Source organism: Hyla sarda, unplaced genomic scaffold (assembly GCF_029499605.1).
Source record: "Hyla sarda isolate aHylSar1 unplaced genomic scaffold, aHylSar1.hap1 scaffold_2310, whole genome shotgun sequence".
Classification (NCBI taxonomy): Eukaryota; Metazoa; Chordata; class Amphibia; order Anura; family Hylidae; genus Hyla; species Hyla sarda.
This window is the reverse complement of record NW_026608992.1, coordinates 1-18456: the sequence shown is the minus strand read 5'-3', so window position 1 is coordinate 18456 and position 18456 is coordinate 1. Positions and strand designations below refer to the sequence as shown.

Genomic DNA, 18456 nt, shown 5'->3' with positions numbered 1-18456 from the left:
GTTCCGAGGCAGGCAGGAGACGATCTTCAGGTGGTATGCTCTAGAGAAATGCGGTTCTAATAAGAACGAAAAGTACTGCAATCGTACTACGCAAAATCTCTACCACAATGCTTGGAGTTCTTCAGACCATAGCGATCATGGTATCTCCCCTGCCAGGTAAGTAAACTGATAAGAACAGATACTACACTTGATCTTAGCCAAAAGGCCGAGAAGCGATAACCGTGAAAGGGGCGGGCCCAACAAGGTCCCCTTCATGGGCACTATCACTGCTTGCTGTCAGGGAGGCTGCCAGACAATTTTCCATGCACACTCTGGGCTGGGGGGCAGTCAACCACCAGTACACACAGCAGAACCTAAACCCATACCATTATTGCTAAGCAGCAAGACAGGGGCCCATTGCACTCCCACAGGGCCTTTTTAAATGCAATCCATAACCCGGATTTGCCAGGAACCCTTCTTACTCCTCCTACTTGCATGTGACACTGGGCTTAGGATCTGCATAGGAAACACACACACAAGCACACACCTACCTTTGTTGCCTGCAGATGCCTCCTTGGCTGTCCCCAAACGGTATCAAACCAACACCCACGGGAAGCTGTAAGCATAGAGGACATGCCTGCACCCCATTGGACTTACCTGTGTGGGTTAAATCCGGGTTATTTGACAACCTATGGCGGTGATGGTTCTGCTCAGGCAGAGCAGTGCTGATGCTCCTCATAAAGCTGTCGCTGCTGTGAAGGTTCTAGGTGACATCACAAATCCCTTTGGTTACATACACAACAAAGCTGGGTTGTTGTTGTTTACACTCTGCAAGGCCTGTGGAAGTGAGTGACATCATAGCACTGTAGTTCTGAGGGTTCAAGATGGATGCAACAATCTCCTGTTGCTTCTATGAAGGCCGTAATAGACGACATCACCAAACAGCTCCATAGTCACATACACAGCAAAGGAGAGATGTTGTTTACACCTAGTGATGTCAGTGGTATTGAGTGACATCACAGCACAGTGCTAAGGCTCCTGGGCCTGGACACAGCAGCGGCTGCAATATCTCAACGGAGAATACGTTTATATCTATATGTGTGTGTGCGCATATATATATATATATATATATATATATATATATATATATATATATATTTCTCCGCCGAAATCACTTTTAAACCCATTTCCACCTTTTTTTCCCTTCTCTTCCTCTTACTTTTTTTTCACGTTTTTTTACGTTTTTCTCCTTTTCGCCTCTTTTCTGGGCGTATTATTCTTCTTTTTCTTCTTTTTTTTCGTCTAATGCATACCCCATCAGTGCAGCAATGCTTATTCAATACCGCCAGCAGATGGAGACACTGGGGGATAATTTTCTAAGGATTTATACTGATTTTTCCTGTCTGAATTTGTCGCACAGAAAGTTGCAGGCCAAATATGTGTGACATTTCTGCGACTTTAGCTTCTAGAGCATTTTTACAACATTATACATAGGTGCTGAATACATAAAAAGCGACTGTTCAGCGACAGACAAGTCGCATCGGCTGAAAGTAGGCCAGAATGTCAGTCCATGTTGGAGCAGGTTTAGATACAGTCTAAAGCATAGATCTCAAAGTCTGTGCACAGAATTTAGCAAGGGCCTCGCACCTTCTGATGCATCAGGTAGGTGCACAATAGCATAGCCTAACCCTCTGTACTTTGGTCTATATTGATGCGGGACATAGACAGCCAGCTGATGACCAATCCATTAGTGCAATGGATGGCTGGAAGCATTTGTCTTTGCCTTTGCAATACCACAGAAGCAATGCATGGTCAATGTACAGCAATGACACACCTGTGTGAACAGCCAGGAGACCCCCCCCCCCCCATGTTATGTTACATAGTTACATAGTTAGTACGGTCGAAAAAAGACATATGTCCATCACGTTCAACCAGGGAATTAAGGGGTAGGGGTGTGGCGCGATATTGGGGAAGGGATGAGATTTTATATTTCTTCATAAGCATTAATCTTATTTTGTCAATTAGGAACATTCAGCACCCACCCGCTATCAAGGCAGCTGCCTATCATGTCATGCCCTACCTGCACAGGTGTGCTGGCTACTCAAATGATCCAATTAAGGAGGCCATTTAGTCAGCAGCAGCAGAAGTCCTGTGCCTGGACGCTCCAACAGGGGCCAGACACAAGCAGAAGCAGAAGCAGCAGAAGCAGCAGCAGCACCACCTTTTGTTTTTTGGCTGCAGCAGCAGCAAGGCCCACAGGGCTGGCTAGCTGGCTAGCCAGCAAGCAGGTAGCAATGAAAGTAGGAATCTTTCTTTTTAACCCTGTAAGGGGGTGGTGCACTGTACCCGAAGATACTGCCATATCGGGTCAATGCATAGGGCGACGGAAGCAAGCTTCGAAATCGGCCCCCGTTCTCAAAAATCCATTTAATATATGGTCCCCAGATAGGGGACGTATCAGATATTAAACTGATAAGAACAGATACTACACTTGATCTTAGCCAAAAGGCCGAGAAGCGATAACCGTGAAAGGGGCGGGCCCAACAAGGTCCCCTTCATGGGCACTATCACTGCTTGCTGTCAGGGAGGCTGCCAGACAATTTTCCATGCACACTCTGGGCTGGGGGGCAGTCAACCACCAGTACACACAGCAGAACCTAAACCCATACCATTATTGCTAAGCAGCAAGACAGGGGCCCATTGCACTCCCACGGGGCCTTTTTAAATGCAATCCATAACCCGGATTTGCCAGGAACCCTTCTTACTCCTCCTACTTGCATGTGACACTGGGCTTAGGATCTGCATAGGAAACACACACACAAGCACACACCTACCTTTGTTGCCTGCAGATGCCTCCTTGGCTGTCCCCAAACGGTATCAAACCAACACCCACGGGAAGCTGTAAGCATAGAGGACATGCCTGCACCCCATTGGACTTACCTGTGTGGGTTAAATCCGGGTTATTTGACAACCTATGGCGGTGATGGTTCTGCTCAGGCAGAGCAGTGCTGATGCTCCTCATAAAGCTGTCGCTGCTGTGAAGGTTCTAGGTGACATCACAAATCCCTTTGGTTACATACACAACAAAGCTGGGTTGTTGTTGTTTACACTCTGCAAGGCCTGTGGAAGTGAGTGACATCATAGCACTGTAGTTCTGAGGGTTCAAGATGGATGCAACAATCTCCTGTTGCTTCTATGAAGGCCGTAATAGACGACATCACCAAACAGCTCCATAGTCACATACACAGCAAAGGAGAGATGTTGTTTACACCTAGTGATGTCAGTGGTATTGAGTGACATCACAGCACAGTGCTAAGGCTCCTGGGCCTGGACACAGCAGCGGCTGCAATATCTCAACGGAGAATACGTTTATATCTATATGTGTGTGTGCGCATATATATATATATATATATATATATATATATATATATATATATATTTCTCCGCCGAAATCACTTTTAAACCCATTTCCACCTTTTTTTCCCTTCTCTTCCTCTTACTTTTTTTTCACGTTTTTTTACGTTTTTCTCCTTTTCGCCTCTTTTCTGGGCGTATTATTCTTCTTTTTCTTCTTTTTTTTCGTCTAATGCATACCCCATCAGTGCAGCAATGCTTATTCAATACCGCCAGCAGATGGAGACACTGGGGGATAATTTTCTAAGGATTTATACTGATTTTTCCTGTCTGAATTTGTCGCACAGAAAGTTGCAGGCCAAATATGTGTGACATTTCTGCGACTTTAGCTTCTAGAGCATTTTTACAACATTATACATAGGTGCTGAATACATAAAAAGCGACTGTTCAGCGACAGACAAGTCGCATCGGCTGAAAGTAGGCCAGAATGTCAGTCCATGTTGGAGCAGGTTTAGATACAGTCTAAAGCATAGATCTCAAAGTCTGTGCACAGAATTTAGCAAGGGCCTCGCACCTTCTGATGCATCAGGTAGGTGCACAATAGCATAGCCTAACCCTCTGTACTTTGGTCTATATTGATGCGGGACATAGACAGCCAGCTGATGACCAATCCATTAGTGCAATGGATGGCTGGAAGCATTTGTCTTTGCCTTTGCAATACCACAGAAGCAATGCATGGTCAATGTACAGCAATGACACACCTGTGTGAACAGCCAGGAGACCCCCCCCCCCCCCATGTTATGTTACATAGTTACATAGTTAGTACGGTCGAAAAAAGACATATGTCCATCACGTTCAACCAGGGAATTAAGGGGTAGGGGTGTGGCGCGATATTGGGGAAGGGATGAGATTTTATATTTCTTCATAAGCATTAATCTTATTTTGTCAATTAGGAACATTCAGCACCCACCCGCTATCAAGGCAGCTGCCTATCATGTCATGCCCTACCTGCACAGGTGTGCTGGCTACTCAAATGATCCAATTAAGGAGGCCATTTAGTCAGCAGCAGCAGAAGTCCTGTGCCTGGACGCTCCAACAGGGGCCAGACACAAGCAGAAGCAGAAGCAGCAGAAGCAGCAGCAGCACCACCTTTTGTTTTTTGGCTGCAGCAGCAGCAAGGCCCACAGGGCTGGCTAGCTGGCTAGCCAGCAAGCAGGTAGCAATGAAAGTAGGAATCTTTCTTTTTAACCCTGTAAGGGGGTGGTGCACTGTACCCGAAGATACTGCCATATCGGGTCAATGCATAGGGCGACGGAAGCAAGCTTCGAAATCGGCCCCCGTTCTCAAAAATCCATTTAATATATGGTCCCCAGATAGGGGACGTATCAGATATTAAACTGATAAGAACAGATTTTTTGATTGAAAGAGCTTTATTTTCCGTTCAGTCATTACAAGTCGTACAATAAATTACAGTCACACAAAGCATGATAGTACAATACACAGCAAAGGTTCCCTAAGCTATACATCGCACACCATGCTACTCTAACATTCAGCTCAATCCTGCAATATAAAGGCACAAGAGATCAAACAAAAACCAAATAATACAATCTGTGATCGGGGTAGGGGTGTGGGCGACTATGTGGGGGTAGGGAGGGGGCGGATCACAGGGCCAAACTGTTGGGCTGTATCTTCAGGGAGACATGGGAGAAGGAGAGGGGTCTTCACTCCTCTTCTTCCTCATCAACGGCCGAGCTGTCCAAGATGGAATAGTCTCTAAGCAGGTTCTTGATGAACCTGCGGCAGTCCCGGACGGACATGTTTTCCCTGTTGATCACGAGGCGGTTCCTGGCAAGCCACACTGCGTCCTTAAAACAGTTCATAAGGCGCCAGGCCTCCTGGATGGCCTCCACGTCGTGGGTCCCAGGGAACAGGCCGTAAAGCACCGAATGGTACGATAGGCAGCTCCTGGGCACTGAGTCTCTGAGTTCCTGTTCTAGGGCGTCCAACAGACCCTGTGCAAAGGGGCACTGCCAAAACACGTGGAAAGATGTTTCCTCCACGTAGGGGCAACGGGGGCAGTACCGGGTCTTGCACAGGTTGCGGGCATGCATGAATGACCTGAGAGAGAGACCTCCCATGACGGCCATCCACGACAAGTCCTTGTGTCCATTGGTAAGCCGCTTTGAGGCCACATTGTTCCAAACTGTCTCTGCAGTGGCTGCGGGGAGTCCCGGAACCAGCTCGGTCGAGTCCTTAGCTCGGATGAGCTTGTGGATTGTCTTTGGCTTCCATAGGTCTGGTTTCAGTCCTTCCAGCTGGTGCTCCCTCACAAACCGGACAACATCCCCATAGAACCAGGGAGTGTTCCAGTTGTAAGGGATGGAGCTGTCCCACTTGTCCCAGCCCAGCTGTCTCCAGAGGGGCATGAGAAGCAAGCGAGACATGGACCTGCCCGCTGAGCCAGTCTTTTCTACAAGAGTCCGCTGCACCGTGACACATGCAAAGGAGGCCCTCAGCAGAGCGGGGATGTCGGGTATTCCCTTCCCACCCTTGCGGGGTTCCTTGTACATCACGGTCCTCTTGACTCTGTCCATTTTGCCCCAGACGAAGCCAAACACTGTCCGGGTGATGGCCTTGCAAACGGTGGTATGGGGAGGCCAGGCCTGTGCGGTATATTGGAGCACAGGCAAAACTTCACTCCGCAGGACAAGTGCCTTGCCTTCCATCGTGAGCTTTCTGGAGCTCCACAGTCCGATCTTTGAGTTTATCCTTCCTAGTCGGTCTTGCCAAGACTTAAGGGCCGCTCCTTCCTTCCCGAACCAGACTCCAAGAATTTGAATGAAGTCCGGCTTAATAGTAAAGGGGAAGGGGGCGGAAGAAGCCAGGTGCCACTCCCCGAAGAGCATGGCCTCCGACTTCCCGCAGTTGACTTTTGCCCCCGAAGCTCTGCCGAAGTCCTCGCAGGTCTGGACGAGTGCAGTCACCGAACGCTGGTCAGCGCAGAAGACGGTCACGTCGTCCATGTAGAGCGAGCACTTGACCTCGTGGCGATCTGGTCCTGGTGCGGTGATCCCTCTGATCTCTCCATTCTGCCGGATAGTCTCAGCGAAGAGCTCTATAACACAAACAAAAAGGAGAGGTGAAAGAGGGCAGCCTTGTCTAACCCCTGAAAGAATAGGAAAGGGGTCAGTCTTCCAGCCGTTCACCAACACCGTGCTGTAAATGTCAAAATACATAACGTTAACAAAAGAGCAAAACATCTTCCCCAGACCCAGCCTGCGCAAAACCCTGTCCATGAATGCGTGGGAGACACGGTCGAACGCCTTCTCCTGATCTAAGCTGACCAGGGCGGCGCGGCCCCCGCGGTCCTGGATGTAATGGACCGTGTCTCTCACAAGGGCAAGGCTGTCGGCAATCCTGCGGCCAGGAATGCTGCAGGTCTGGTCCGGATGGACGATCTGCCCCATGACAGGTTTCAGCCTGTTGGCCAGCACCTTGGCGAGGATCTTGTAGTCCACGTTCAGGAGAGAGATGGGACGCCAGTTTTTCAGGTCACATCTCTCCCCCTTCCGCTTATACAAGATCGTGATCATCCCTTCCCTCAACGACGGAGGCATTCTGCCCCCCACCACCATCTCCTCGTACACCTCCAACAGGTCCGGACAGATCAGGTCACCCAGCGCTACGTAGAGCTCGGCCGGGAGACCGTCACTGCCCGGGGTCCTGCCGGGCTTAAAGGATTTAGCGGCAGAGAGCAGCTCCCCCACCGTCAAGGGATCGTCCATAGCCGCCGCACCTGCGGGATCAACAACGTTAGTGACACCTGACAGGAACCTCTCGGCGGCTTCGGGGTCGGATGACTTGGGGGCGTAGAGGTTGCTGTAGAAGTCGTGGACGACCCCCATCACTTCCTCCTTGCCGCTCCTCATGTGTCCGGTCTCATCTCGTAGCTCAGTCAGGGGCGTGTGGCCGGCATGGAGCTTCCTGAAAAAGAAAGAGTTACATTTCTCACCCTTCTCCAGGTTCTCCACCTTGGAACGAAAGACGATTCGCTTGGATTCCTCCTCAAAGTGCCTTTTCAAGCTCTTTTTGGTCTCCTCCAGCTCCTCCCTGACGTCCCAGCCACACTGGAGCAGGTCCTGCAGGGACCGCAGCTCGCGCTGCAGTTTCCTCAAGTCCCACTTCTTCGCACACGCCTGTTGTCTGCCTTTTGCCTGAAAGAAACAACGGAATTCGACTTTAACATATTCCCACCAATCGCTGATGCACTTGAACAGACATTTGTCATTTCGCCATACAAGGTAAGCATCCCTAAGTTCCTCCATGACCTCCCTCTGCTCCAACAGGGCACAATTCAACTTCCAGGAGCCCGGGCCAGGTGGGAATCCATGGCCCAGAGTCCCCCGGAATCGAATGGCCCTGTGGTCAGAGAAGAAGCAGGGGACCATAGAGTACGACACCTTTCTGACTGCTCTCGAAGTGAAGATGAAGTCTATCCGAGAACGGAGCGAGCCATCGGGGCGGCTCCACGTATAGTTTACGGAGCCGTTCCCGATGGACCCGACAACGTCCTGCAAGGATGCCTCCGTCACCATCTCAATCAGCAGTTTAGACGTCACGTCCAGGTTGGCGGATGTGCCAGAACTGCGCCCGTCCACCTCAATGGGGCAGTTGAAGTCACCACCCAACACTACTGCTCTAGTGGTGGCGAGTTCAGCCCGCAGGGCCTGGAGAACCTCCAGTCGGACATCCCTCTCAGGGGAGGCATACACGTTGATGAGCCGCACGGGCTCACCCGCCCAGGAACCGTCTGCGACAAGAAGTCTGCCACAGACGAGCTCCCGGACGGAATCAAGTGCAAAGTTACCTCCCCTGATCAGGATGGCCACCCCCGCAGACCTATTGTCGCCCCCACCAGACCAGTAGGAAGGGCCGTGAGGCCACTGCCTGGCCAGATGGTTGTAAGACCTAGAAGCAGACAAAGCACATTCCTGCAACATGTAAACATCGCACCTCTGGGAATCTAAGAACGTAAGAACAGTCTGAAATCTAAACCAAGCTCTAATACTCCTCACATTAATGCAGAAGATGTTGAGATCAGCCATGGGAATAAAAAGAGAGGTTAGTTCTGATACTAGTTACCAGTCTGGTCGGACGGGTCCTCTTCTCTGGCGCCTGTCGGCTCCTGTGGCTTCTCGTAGCGCCCTTCCAAGAACTCGTCGTAGACCGTGTTGGACGGGGTGTCCAGGATTTTCTTAACCTCTGGGTCCTGCAGCAGCTCCTCCATAGATTGAGCTTGGACTGGCTCTGCTTGGACCTGCTCCACTTGGGCCTGCTCCATCACCTCCTCTCCTTCTGAAGCCTCAAGGCTCTCGCAGACCTGCTCCATCTCCTCCTCCTCATCTGAAGCTTGAGGGGTTTCGCAGGTCTCGATTATCTTTCTTTTGTGCGACTCTTCTGATACGTTGTCCCTTCCTTTCCTCTTCCTCTGTATGGTACCTGGGGGAGGAAGCACAGGAAAGTCCTCCGAAGGGCGGGCACCAGCAGCTGGAGGGGGGTTAGGTGCTGCTGGGCCAGGAGAGAAAGGAGGCTGGGTGGGGCGGGGGGCAGGGAGAGAGTGCCCGGGCAGGGGAGGACGGGGCAGGGGTGGGCCGGGCAGGGGAGGACGGGGCAGGGGTGGGCCGGGCAGGGGAGGACGGGGCAGGGGTGGGCCGGGCAGGGGAGGACGGGGCAGGGGTGGGCCGGGGTGGGGTACGGGGGGCAGGGGTGGGCCGGGGTGGGTACGGGGGGCCAGGGGTGGGGCGGGATGGGGCAGGAGGGGCGGGGGTGGACGGGATGGGGCAGGAGGGGCAGGGTGGGACGGGATGGGCAGGAGGGGCAGGGGTGGGACGGGATGGGGCAGGGGTGGGACGGGATGGGGCAGGGGTGGGGCGGGATGGGGCAGGGGTGGGCGGGATGGGGCAGGAGATGGGGCGGGAGGGCAGGGGATGGGGCGGGAGGGGCAGGGGAGGGGCGGGACGGGGCAGGGGTGGTGGCTTTCGCCTTCTTACCCTCCTTGGTCGGCTTGGCCATCCGTGGTGTTGGCTCCGGAGCTGGGGCTGGCTTCGGTGCTCTCGCTGCCACAGATGCCCATGTTCTCTCCCTCTGGGGGCAGTCCTTGTAGCTGTGGGCTGCCAGTCCGCAGAGGTTGCAGGTCTTGTTCTTGGGGCAGTCCTTGGTCGTGTGACCTGTCACACGGCAATACCTGCAGGCATCCTCCGTACAGTCCTTGCCCTCGTGGCCCATCTTGCCACATCTCCTGCAGGTCTGCGGCATGTCCGGGTAGAAGATAAGTCCTGTGGAGTTGCCCAAGGAAAATGTCGTTGGCAGGTGCTGTAGTCCGTCTGGAGAAGCAGGGTTCTTGTTGAGTCTGACGACCACAGACCACTTGCAGGTCCCAGTATCCGAGTGAGTTCAGGATGCGGGTGGGCTCCCTCACCACGGTGCAGAAGCGCTTCAGGAAGGTCGAGATGTCCGTGCCTGGGGTGTGTGGGTTCCGCATTGAGACCGTCACCCCGCTCCTCTCCTCTCTTTGAATAAGGCAGTTGCCCACAAAGCGAGAGAAAGGGGATTCGGGACTCGCCGCTTTCACCACCTCCCAGTATCTTCTACAGGTCCCAATGGTGGCAAAGGTGATGTAGAAGATTCCCGAAAAGAAGGTTGCTATTCCCAGGGTGTCAGCCGTGGGGAAGCCTTGATCCGCCAGCATCTTCTTGCAGAACACGTCGTGGGACATGTCCGGCACCCTTCCGACCCACGGGCTTGAGCTTCAAGGCAACAGTCTGCCTCATCCAGGGCTCCAGGGTTGGAGCTTCCAGGTTAGGAATTCTGCCGCCCTTCTGCCTTGCCGTGGTGGAGGTTGAAGCTTGCTGTGGTTGGGGCTGGACCCTCCAGGCCTTGCCCTGCAGCCTCCTGGGTGGACTTGCTGGTTGAGGCCATGGCTTCTTCCAGCAGGCTCTTTTCCCGCTTCCTTGCTTGCTTGTGGAGAGAGGCTTCGCAAAGTCTTCTTTCCCGGGTGGGAGGAGCTATGCAGATCGGTCCCGGTGGGAGGAGCTATGCAAATCCTTCTCCAGAGGCAGCGAGTTTCTTCGAAAAGATTCTGCGCCGCCTTCCTCTTCGCCGCTGTTCCGGAATTCACCGCCGATTCCCTTCTTCCAGGTTCTTCGTCGGCTTCTTCCGGAGCTGCAGTCTTCAAGATCTTCTCCTTCTTCAGATGTTCCGAGGCAGGCAGGAGACGATCTTCAGGTGGTATGCTCTAGAGAAATGCGTTCTAATAAGAACGAAAAGTACTGCAATCGTACTACGCAAAATCTCTACCACAATGCTTGGAGTTCTCAGACCGTAGCGATCATGGTATCTCCCCTGCCAGGTAAGACAGATACTACACTTGATCTTAGCCAAAGGCCGAGAAGCGATAACCGTGAAAGGGGCGGGCCCAACAAGGTCCCCTTCATGGGCACTATCACTGCTTGCTGTCAGGGAGGCTGCCAGACAATTTTCCATGCACACTCTGGGCTGGGGGGCAGTCAACCACCAGTACACACAGCAGAACCTAAACCCATACCATTATTGCTAAGCAGCAAGACAGGGGCCCATTGCACTCCCACGGGGCCTTTTTAAATGCAATCCATAACCCGGATTTGCAGGAACCCTTCTTACTCCTCCTACTTGCATGTGACACTGGCTTAGGATCTGCATAGGAAACACACACACAAGCACACACCTACCTTTGTTGCCTGCAGATGCCTCCTTGGCTGTCCCCAAACGGTATCAAACCAACACCCACGGGAAGCTGTAAGCATAGAGGACATGCCTGCACCCCATTGACTTACCTGTGTGGGTTAAATCCGGGTTATTTGACAACCTATGGCGGTGATGGTTCTGCTCAGCAGAGCAGTGCTGATGCTCCTCATAAAGCTGTCGCTGCTGTGAAGGTTCTAGGTGACATCACAAATCCCTTTGGTTACATACACAACAAGCTGGGTTGTTGTTGTTTACACTCTGCAAGGCCTGTGGAAGTGAGTGACATCATAGCACTGTAGTTCTGAGGGTTCAAGATGGATGCAACAATCTCCTGTTGCTTCTATGAAGGCCGTAATAGACGACATCACCAACAGCTCCACATAGTCACATACACAGCAAAGGAGAGATGTTGTTTACACCTAGTGATGTCAGTGGTATTGAGTGACATCACAGCACAGTGCTAAGGCTCCTGGGCCTGGACACAGCAGCGGCTGCAATATCTCAACGAGAATACGTTTATATCTATATGTGTGTGTGCGCATATATATATATATATATATATATATATATATATATATATATATATATATATATATATTTCTCCGCCGAAATCACTTTTAAACCCATTTCCACCTTTTTTTCCCTTCTCTTCCTCTTACTTTTTTTTCACGTTTTTTTTACGTTTTTCTCCTTTTCGCCTCTTTTCTGGGCGTATTATTCTTCTTTTTCTTCTTTTTTTCGTCTAATGCATACCCCATCAGTGCAGCAATGCTTATTCAATACCGCCAGCAGATGGAGACACTGGGGGATAATTTTCTAAGGATTTATACTGATTTTTCCTGTCTGAATTTGTCGCACAGAAAGTTGCAGGCCAAATATGTGTGACATTTCTGCGACTTTAGCTTCTAGAGCATTTTTACAACATTATACATAGGTGCTGATACATAAAAAGCGACTGTTCAGCGACAGACAAGGTCGCATCGGCTGAAAGTAGGCCAGAATGTCAGTCCATGTTGGAGCAGGTTTAGATACAGTCTAAAGCATAGATCTCAAAGTCTGTGCACAGAATTTAGCAAGGGCCTCGCACCTTCTGATGCATCAGGTAGGTGCACAATAGCATAGCCTAACCCTCTGTACTTTGGTCTATATTGATGCGGGACATAGACAGCCAGCTGATGACCAATCCATTAGTGCAATGGATGGCTGGAAGCATTTGTCTTTGCCTTTGCAATACCACAGAAGCAATGCATGGTCAATGTACAGCAATGACACACCTGTGTGAACAGCCAGGAGACCCCCCCCCCCCCCCCCCATGTTATGTACATAGTTACATAGTTAGTACGGTCCGAAAAAAGACATATGTCCATCACGTTCAACCAGGGAATTAAGGGGTAGGGGTGTGGCGCGATATTGGGAAGGATGAGATTTTATATTTCTTCATAAGCATTAATCTTATTTTGTCAATTAGGAACATTCAGCACCCACCCGCTATCAAGGCAGCTGCCTATCATGTCATGCCCTACCTGCACAGGTGTGCTGGCTACTCAAATGATCCAATTAAGGAGGCCATTTAGTCAGCAGCAGCAGAAGTCCTGTGCCTGGACGCTCCAACAGGGGCCAGACACAAGCAGAAGCAGAAGCAGCAGAAGCAGCAGCAGCACCACCTTTTGTTTTTGGCTGCAGCAGCAGCAAGGCCCACAGGGCTGGCTAGCTGGCTAGCCAGCAAGCAGGTAGCAATGAAAGTAGGAATCTTTCTTTTTAACCCTGTAAGGGGGTGGTGCACTGTACCCGAAGATTACTGCCATATCGGGTCAATGCATAGGGCGACGGAAGCAAGCTTCGAAATCGGCCCCCGTTCTCAAAAATCCATTTAATATATGGTCCCCAGATAGGGGACGTATCAGATATTAAACTGATAAGAACAGATACTACACTTGATCTTAGCCAAAAGGCGAGAAGCGATAACCGTGAAAGGGCGGGCCCAACAAGGTCCCCTTCATGGGCACTATCACTGCTTGCTGTCAGGGAGGCTGCCAGACAATTTTCCATGCACACTCTGGGCTGGGGGGCAGTCAACCACCAGTACACACAGCAGAACCTAAACCCATACCATTATTGCTAAGCAGCAAGACAGGGGCCCATTGCACTCCCACGGGGCCTTTTTAAATGCAATCCATAACCCGGATTTGCCAGGAACCCTTCTTACTCCTCCTACTTGCATGTGACACTGGGCTTAGGATCTGCATAGGAAACACACACACAAGCACACACCTACCTTTGTTGCCTGCAGATGCCTCCTTGGCTGTCCCCAAACGGTATCAACCAACACCCACGGGAAGCTGTAAGCATAGAGGACATGCCTGCACCCCATTGGACTTACCTGTGTGGGTTAAATCCGGGTTATTTGACAACCTATGGCGGTGATGGTTCTGCCTCAGGCAGAGCAGTGCTGATGCTCCTCATAAAGCTGTCGCTGCTGTGAAGGTTCTAGGTGACATCACAAATCCCTTTGGTTACATACACAACAAAGCTGGGTTTGTTGTTGTTTACACTCTGCAAGGCCTGTGGAAGTGAGTGACATCATAGCACTGTAGTTCTGAGGGTTCAAGATGGATGCAACAATCTCCTGTTGCTTCTATGAAGGCCGTAATAGACGACATCACCAAACAGCTCCATAGTCACATACACAGCAAAGGAGAGATGTTGTTTACACCTAGTGATGTCAGTGGTATTGAGTGACATCACAGCACAGTGCTAAGGCTCCTGGGCCTGGACACAGCAGCGGCTGCAATATCTCAACGGAGAATACGTTTATATCTATATGTGTGTGTGCGCATATATATATATATATATATATATATATATATATTATATATATATATATATTTCTCCGCCGAAATCACTTTTAAAACCCATTTCCACCTTTTTTTCCCTTCTCTTCCTCTTACTTTTTTTTCACGTTTTTTTACGTTTTTCTACCTTTTCGCCTCTTTTCTGGGCGTATTATTCTTCTTTTTCTTCTTTTTTTTCGTCTAATGCATACCCCATCAGTGCTGCAATGCTTATTCAATACCGCCAGCAGATGGAGACACTGGGGGATAATTTCTAAGGATTTATACTGATTTTTCCTGTCTGAATTTGTCGCACAGAAAGTTGCAGGCCAAATATGTGTGACATTTCTGCGACTTTAGCTTCTAGAGCATTTTTACTACATTATACATAGGTGCTGAATACATAAAAAGCGACTGTTCAGCGACAGACAAGTCGCATCGGCTGAAAGTAGGCCAGAATGTCAGTCCATGTTGGAGCAGGTTAGATACAGTCTAAAGCATAGATCTCAAAGTCTGTGCACAGAATTTAGCAAGGGCCTCGCACCTTCTGATGCATCAGGTAGGTGCACAATAGCATAGCCTAACCCTCTGTACTTTGGTCTATATTGATGCGGGACATAGACAGCCAGCTGATGACCAATCCATTAGTGCAATGGATGGCTGGAAGCATTTGTCTTTGCCTTTGCAATACCACAGAAGCAATGCATGGTCAATGTACAGCAATGACACACCTGTGTGAACAGCCAGGAGACCCCCCCCCCCCCATGTTATGTTACATAGTTACATAGTTAGTACGGTCGAAAAAAGACATATGTCCATCACGTTCAACCAGGGAATTAAGGGGTAGGGGTGTGGCGCGATATTGGGGAAGGGATGAGATTTTATATTTCTTCATAAGCATTAATCTTATTTTGTCAATTAGGAACATTCAGCACCCACCCGCTATCAAGGCAGCTGCCTATCATGTCATGCCCTACCTGCACAGGTGTGCTGGCTACTCAAATGATCCAATTAAGGAGGCCATTTAGTCAGCAGCAGCAGAAGTCCCTGTGCCTGACGCTCCAACAGGGCCAGACACAAGCAGAAGCAGAAGCAGCAGAAGCAGCAGCAGCACCACCTTTTGTTTTTGGCTGCAGCAGCAGCAAGGCCCACAGGGCTGGCTAGCTGGCTAGCCAGCAAGCAGGTAGCAATGAAAGTAGGAATCTTTCTTTTTAACCCTGTAAGGGGGTGGTGCACTGTACCCGAAGATACTGCCATATCGGGTCAATGCATAGGGCGACGGAAGCAAGCTTCGAAATCGGCCCCCGTTCTCAAAAATCCATTTAATATATGGTCCCCAGATAGGGGACGTATCAGATATTAAACTGATAAGAACAGATACTACACTTGATCTTAGCCAAAAGGCCGAGAAGCGATAACCGTGAAAGGGGCGGGCCCAACAAGGTCCCCTTCATGGGCACTATCACTGCTTGCTGTCAGGGAGGTGCTGCCAGACAATTTTCCATGCACACTCTGGGCTGGGGGGCAGTCAACCACCAGTACACACAGCAGAACCTAAACCCATACCATTATTGCTAAGCAGCAAGACAGGGGCCCATTGCACTCCCACGGGGGCCTTTTTAAATGCAATCCATAACCCGGATTTGCAGGAACCCTTCTTACTCCTCCTACTTGCATGTGACACTGGGCTTAGGATCTGCATAGGAAACACACACACAAGCACACACCTACCTTTGTTGCCTGCAGATGCCTCCTTGGCTGTCCCAAACGGTATCAAACCAACACCCACGGGAAGCTGTAAGCATAGAGGACATGCCTGCACCCCATTGGACTTACCTGTGTGGGTTAAATCCGGGTTATTTGACAACCTATGGCGGTGATGGTTCTGCTCAGGCAGAGCAGTGCTGATGCTCCTCATAAAGCTGTCGCTGCTGTGAAGGTTCTAGGTGACATCACAAATCCCTTTGGTTACATACACAACAAAGCTGGGTTGTTGTTGTTTACACTCTGCAAGGCTGTGGAAGTGAGTGACATCATAGCACTGTAGTTCTGAGGGTTCAAGATGGATGCAACAATCTCCTGTTGCTTCTATGAAGGCCGTAATAGACGACATCACCAAACAGCTCCATAGTCACATACACAGCAAAGGAGAGATGTTGTTTACACCTAGTGATGTCAGTGGTATTGAGTGACATCACAGCACAGTGCTAAGGCTCCTGGGCCTGGACACAGCAGCGGCTGCAATATCTCAACGGAGAATACGTTTATATCTATATGTGTGTGTGCGCATATATATATATATATATATATATATATATATATATATATATATATATTTCTCCGCCGAAATCACTTTTAAACCCATTTCCACCTTTTTTTCCCTTCTCTTCCTCTTACTTTTTTTTCACGTTTTTTTACGTTTTTCTCCTTTTCGCCTCTTTTCTGGGCGTATTATTCTTCTTTTTCTTCTTTTTTTCGTCTAATGCATACCCCATCAGTGCAGCAATGCTTATTCAATACCGCCAGCAGATGGAGACACTGGGGGATAATTTTCTAAGGATTTATACTGATTTTTCCTGTCTGAATTTGTCGCACAGAAAGTTGCAGGCCAAATATGTGTGACATTTCTGCGACTTTAGCTTCTAGAGCATTTTTACAACATTATACATAGGTGCTGAATACATAAAAAGCGACTGTTCAGCGACAGACAAGTCGCATCGGCTGAAAGTAGGCCAGAATGTCAGTCCATGTTGGAGCAGGTTTAGATACAGTCTAAAGCATAGATCTCAAAGTCTGTGCACAGAATTTAGCAAGGGCCTCGCACCTTCTGATGCATCAGGTAGGTGCACAATAGCATAGCCTAACCCTCTGTACTTTGGTCTATATTGATGCGGGACATAGACAGCCAGCTGATGACCAATCCATTAGTGCAATGGATGGCTGGAAGCATTTGTCTTTGCCTTTGCAATACCACAGAAGCAATGCATGGTCAATGTACAGCAATGACACACCTGTGTGAACAGCCAGGAGACCCCCCCCCCCCCCATGTTATGTTACATAGTTACATAGTTAGTACGGTCGAAAAAAGACATATGTCCATCACGTTCAACAGGGAATTAAGGGGTAGGGGTGTGGCGCGATATTGGGGAAGGGATGAGATTTTATATTTCTTCATAAGCATTAATCTTATTTTGTCAATTAGGAACATTCAGCACCCACCCGCTATCAAGGCAGCTGCCTATCATGTCATGCCCTACTGCACAGGTGTGCTGGCTACTCAAATGATCCAATTAAGGAGGCCATTTAGTCAGCAGCAGCAGAAGTCCTGTGCCTGGACGCTCCAACAGGGGGCCAGACACAAGCAGAAGCAGAAGCAGCAGAAGCAGCAGCAGCACCACCTTTTGTTTTTTGGCTGCAGCAGCAGCAAGGCCCACAGGCTGGCTAGCTGGCTAGCCAGCAAGCAGGTAGCAATGAAAGTAGGAATCTTTCTTTTTAACCCTGTAAGGGGGTGGTGCACTGTACCCGAAGATACTGCCATATCGGGTCAATGCATAGGGCGACGGAAGCAAGCTTCGAAATCGGCCCCCGTTCTCAAAAATCCATTTAATATATGGTCCCCAGATAGGGGACGTATCAGATATTAAACTGATAAGAACAGATACTACACTTGATCTTAGCCAAAAGGCCGAGAAGCGATAACCGTGAAAGGGGCGGGCCCAACAAGGTCCCCTTCATGGGCACTATCACTGCTTGCTGTCAGGGAGGCTGCCAGACAATTTTCCATGCACACTCTGGGCTGGGGGGGCAGTCAACCACCAGTACACACAGCAGAACCTAAACCCATACCATTATTGCTAAGCAGCAAGACAGGGGCCCATTGCACTCCCACGGGGCCCTTTTTAAATGCAATCCATAACCGGATTTGCCAGGAACCCTTCTTACTCCTCCTACTTGCATGTGACACTGGGCTTAGGATCTGCATAGGAAACACACACACAAGCACACACCTACCTTTGTTGCCTGCAGATGCCTCCTTGGCTGTCCCCAAACGGTATCAAACCAACACCCACGGGAAGCTGTAAGCATAGAGGACATGCCTGCACCCCATTGGACTTACCTGTGTGGGGTTAAATCCGGGTTATTTGACAACCTATGGCGGTGATGGTTCTGCTCAGGCAGAGCAGTGCTGATGCTCCTCATAAAGCTGTCGCTGCTGTGAAGGTTCTAGGTGACATCACAAATCCCTTTGGTTACATACACAACAAAGCTGGGTTGTTGTTGTTTACACTCTGCAAGGCCTGTGAAGTGAGTGACATCATAGCACTGTAGTTCTGAGGGTTCAAGATGGATGCAACAATCTCCTGTTGCTTCTATGAAGGCCGTAATAGACGACATCACCAAACAGCTCCATAGTCACATACACAGCAAAGGAGAGATGTTGTTTACACCTAGTGATGTCAGTGGTATTGAGTGACATCACAGCACAGTGCAAGGCTCCTGGGCCTGGACA

At 49.9% G+C, this 18456-nt stretch overlaps 4 non-coding genes and 3 pseudogenes across 4 annotated transcripts; all 7 read right to left on the bottom strand.

Moving 5' to 3' along the window:
• Positions 1-48: 48 nt before the first annotated feature.
• Positions 49-217, bottom strand: LOC130322264 (U2 spliceosomal RNA; annotated as a pseudogene).
• Positions 218-2309: 2092 nt separating this feature from the next.
• On the bottom strand, positions 2310-2500 carry LOC130322267 (U2 spliceosomal RNA). The gene has a single exon (XR_008867812.1). It is a non-coding gene; the product is annotated as a U2 spliceosomal RNA (small nuclear RNA).
• A 2091-nt stretch (positions 2501-4591) lies between these two features.
• Positions 4592-4765, bottom strand: LOC130322262 (U2 spliceosomal RNA; annotated as a pseudogene).
• Positions 4766-10615: 5850 nt separating this feature from the next.
• On the bottom strand, positions 10616-10788 carry LOC130322266 (U2 spliceosomal RNA; annotated as a pseudogene).
• Positions 10789-12887: 2099 nt separating this feature from the next.
• Positions 12888-13078, bottom strand: LOC130322261 (U2 spliceosomal RNA). Its single transcript, XR_008867810.1, has one exon. It is a non-coding gene; the product is annotated as a U2 spliceosomal RNA (small nuclear RNA).
• A 2093-nt stretch (positions 13079-15171) lies between these two features.
• Positions 15172-15362, bottom strand: LOC130322265 (U2 spliceosomal RNA). The gene has a single exon (XR_008867811.1). It is a non-coding gene; the product is annotated as a U2 spliceosomal RNA (small nuclear RNA).
• Positions 15363-17452: 2090 nt separating this feature from the next.
• Positions 17453-17643, bottom strand: LOC130322253 (U2 spliceosomal RNA). Its single transcript, XR_008867803.1, has one exon. It is a non-coding gene; the product is annotated as a U2 spliceosomal RNA (small nuclear RNA).
• Positions 17644-18456: the final 813 nt, after the last annotated feature.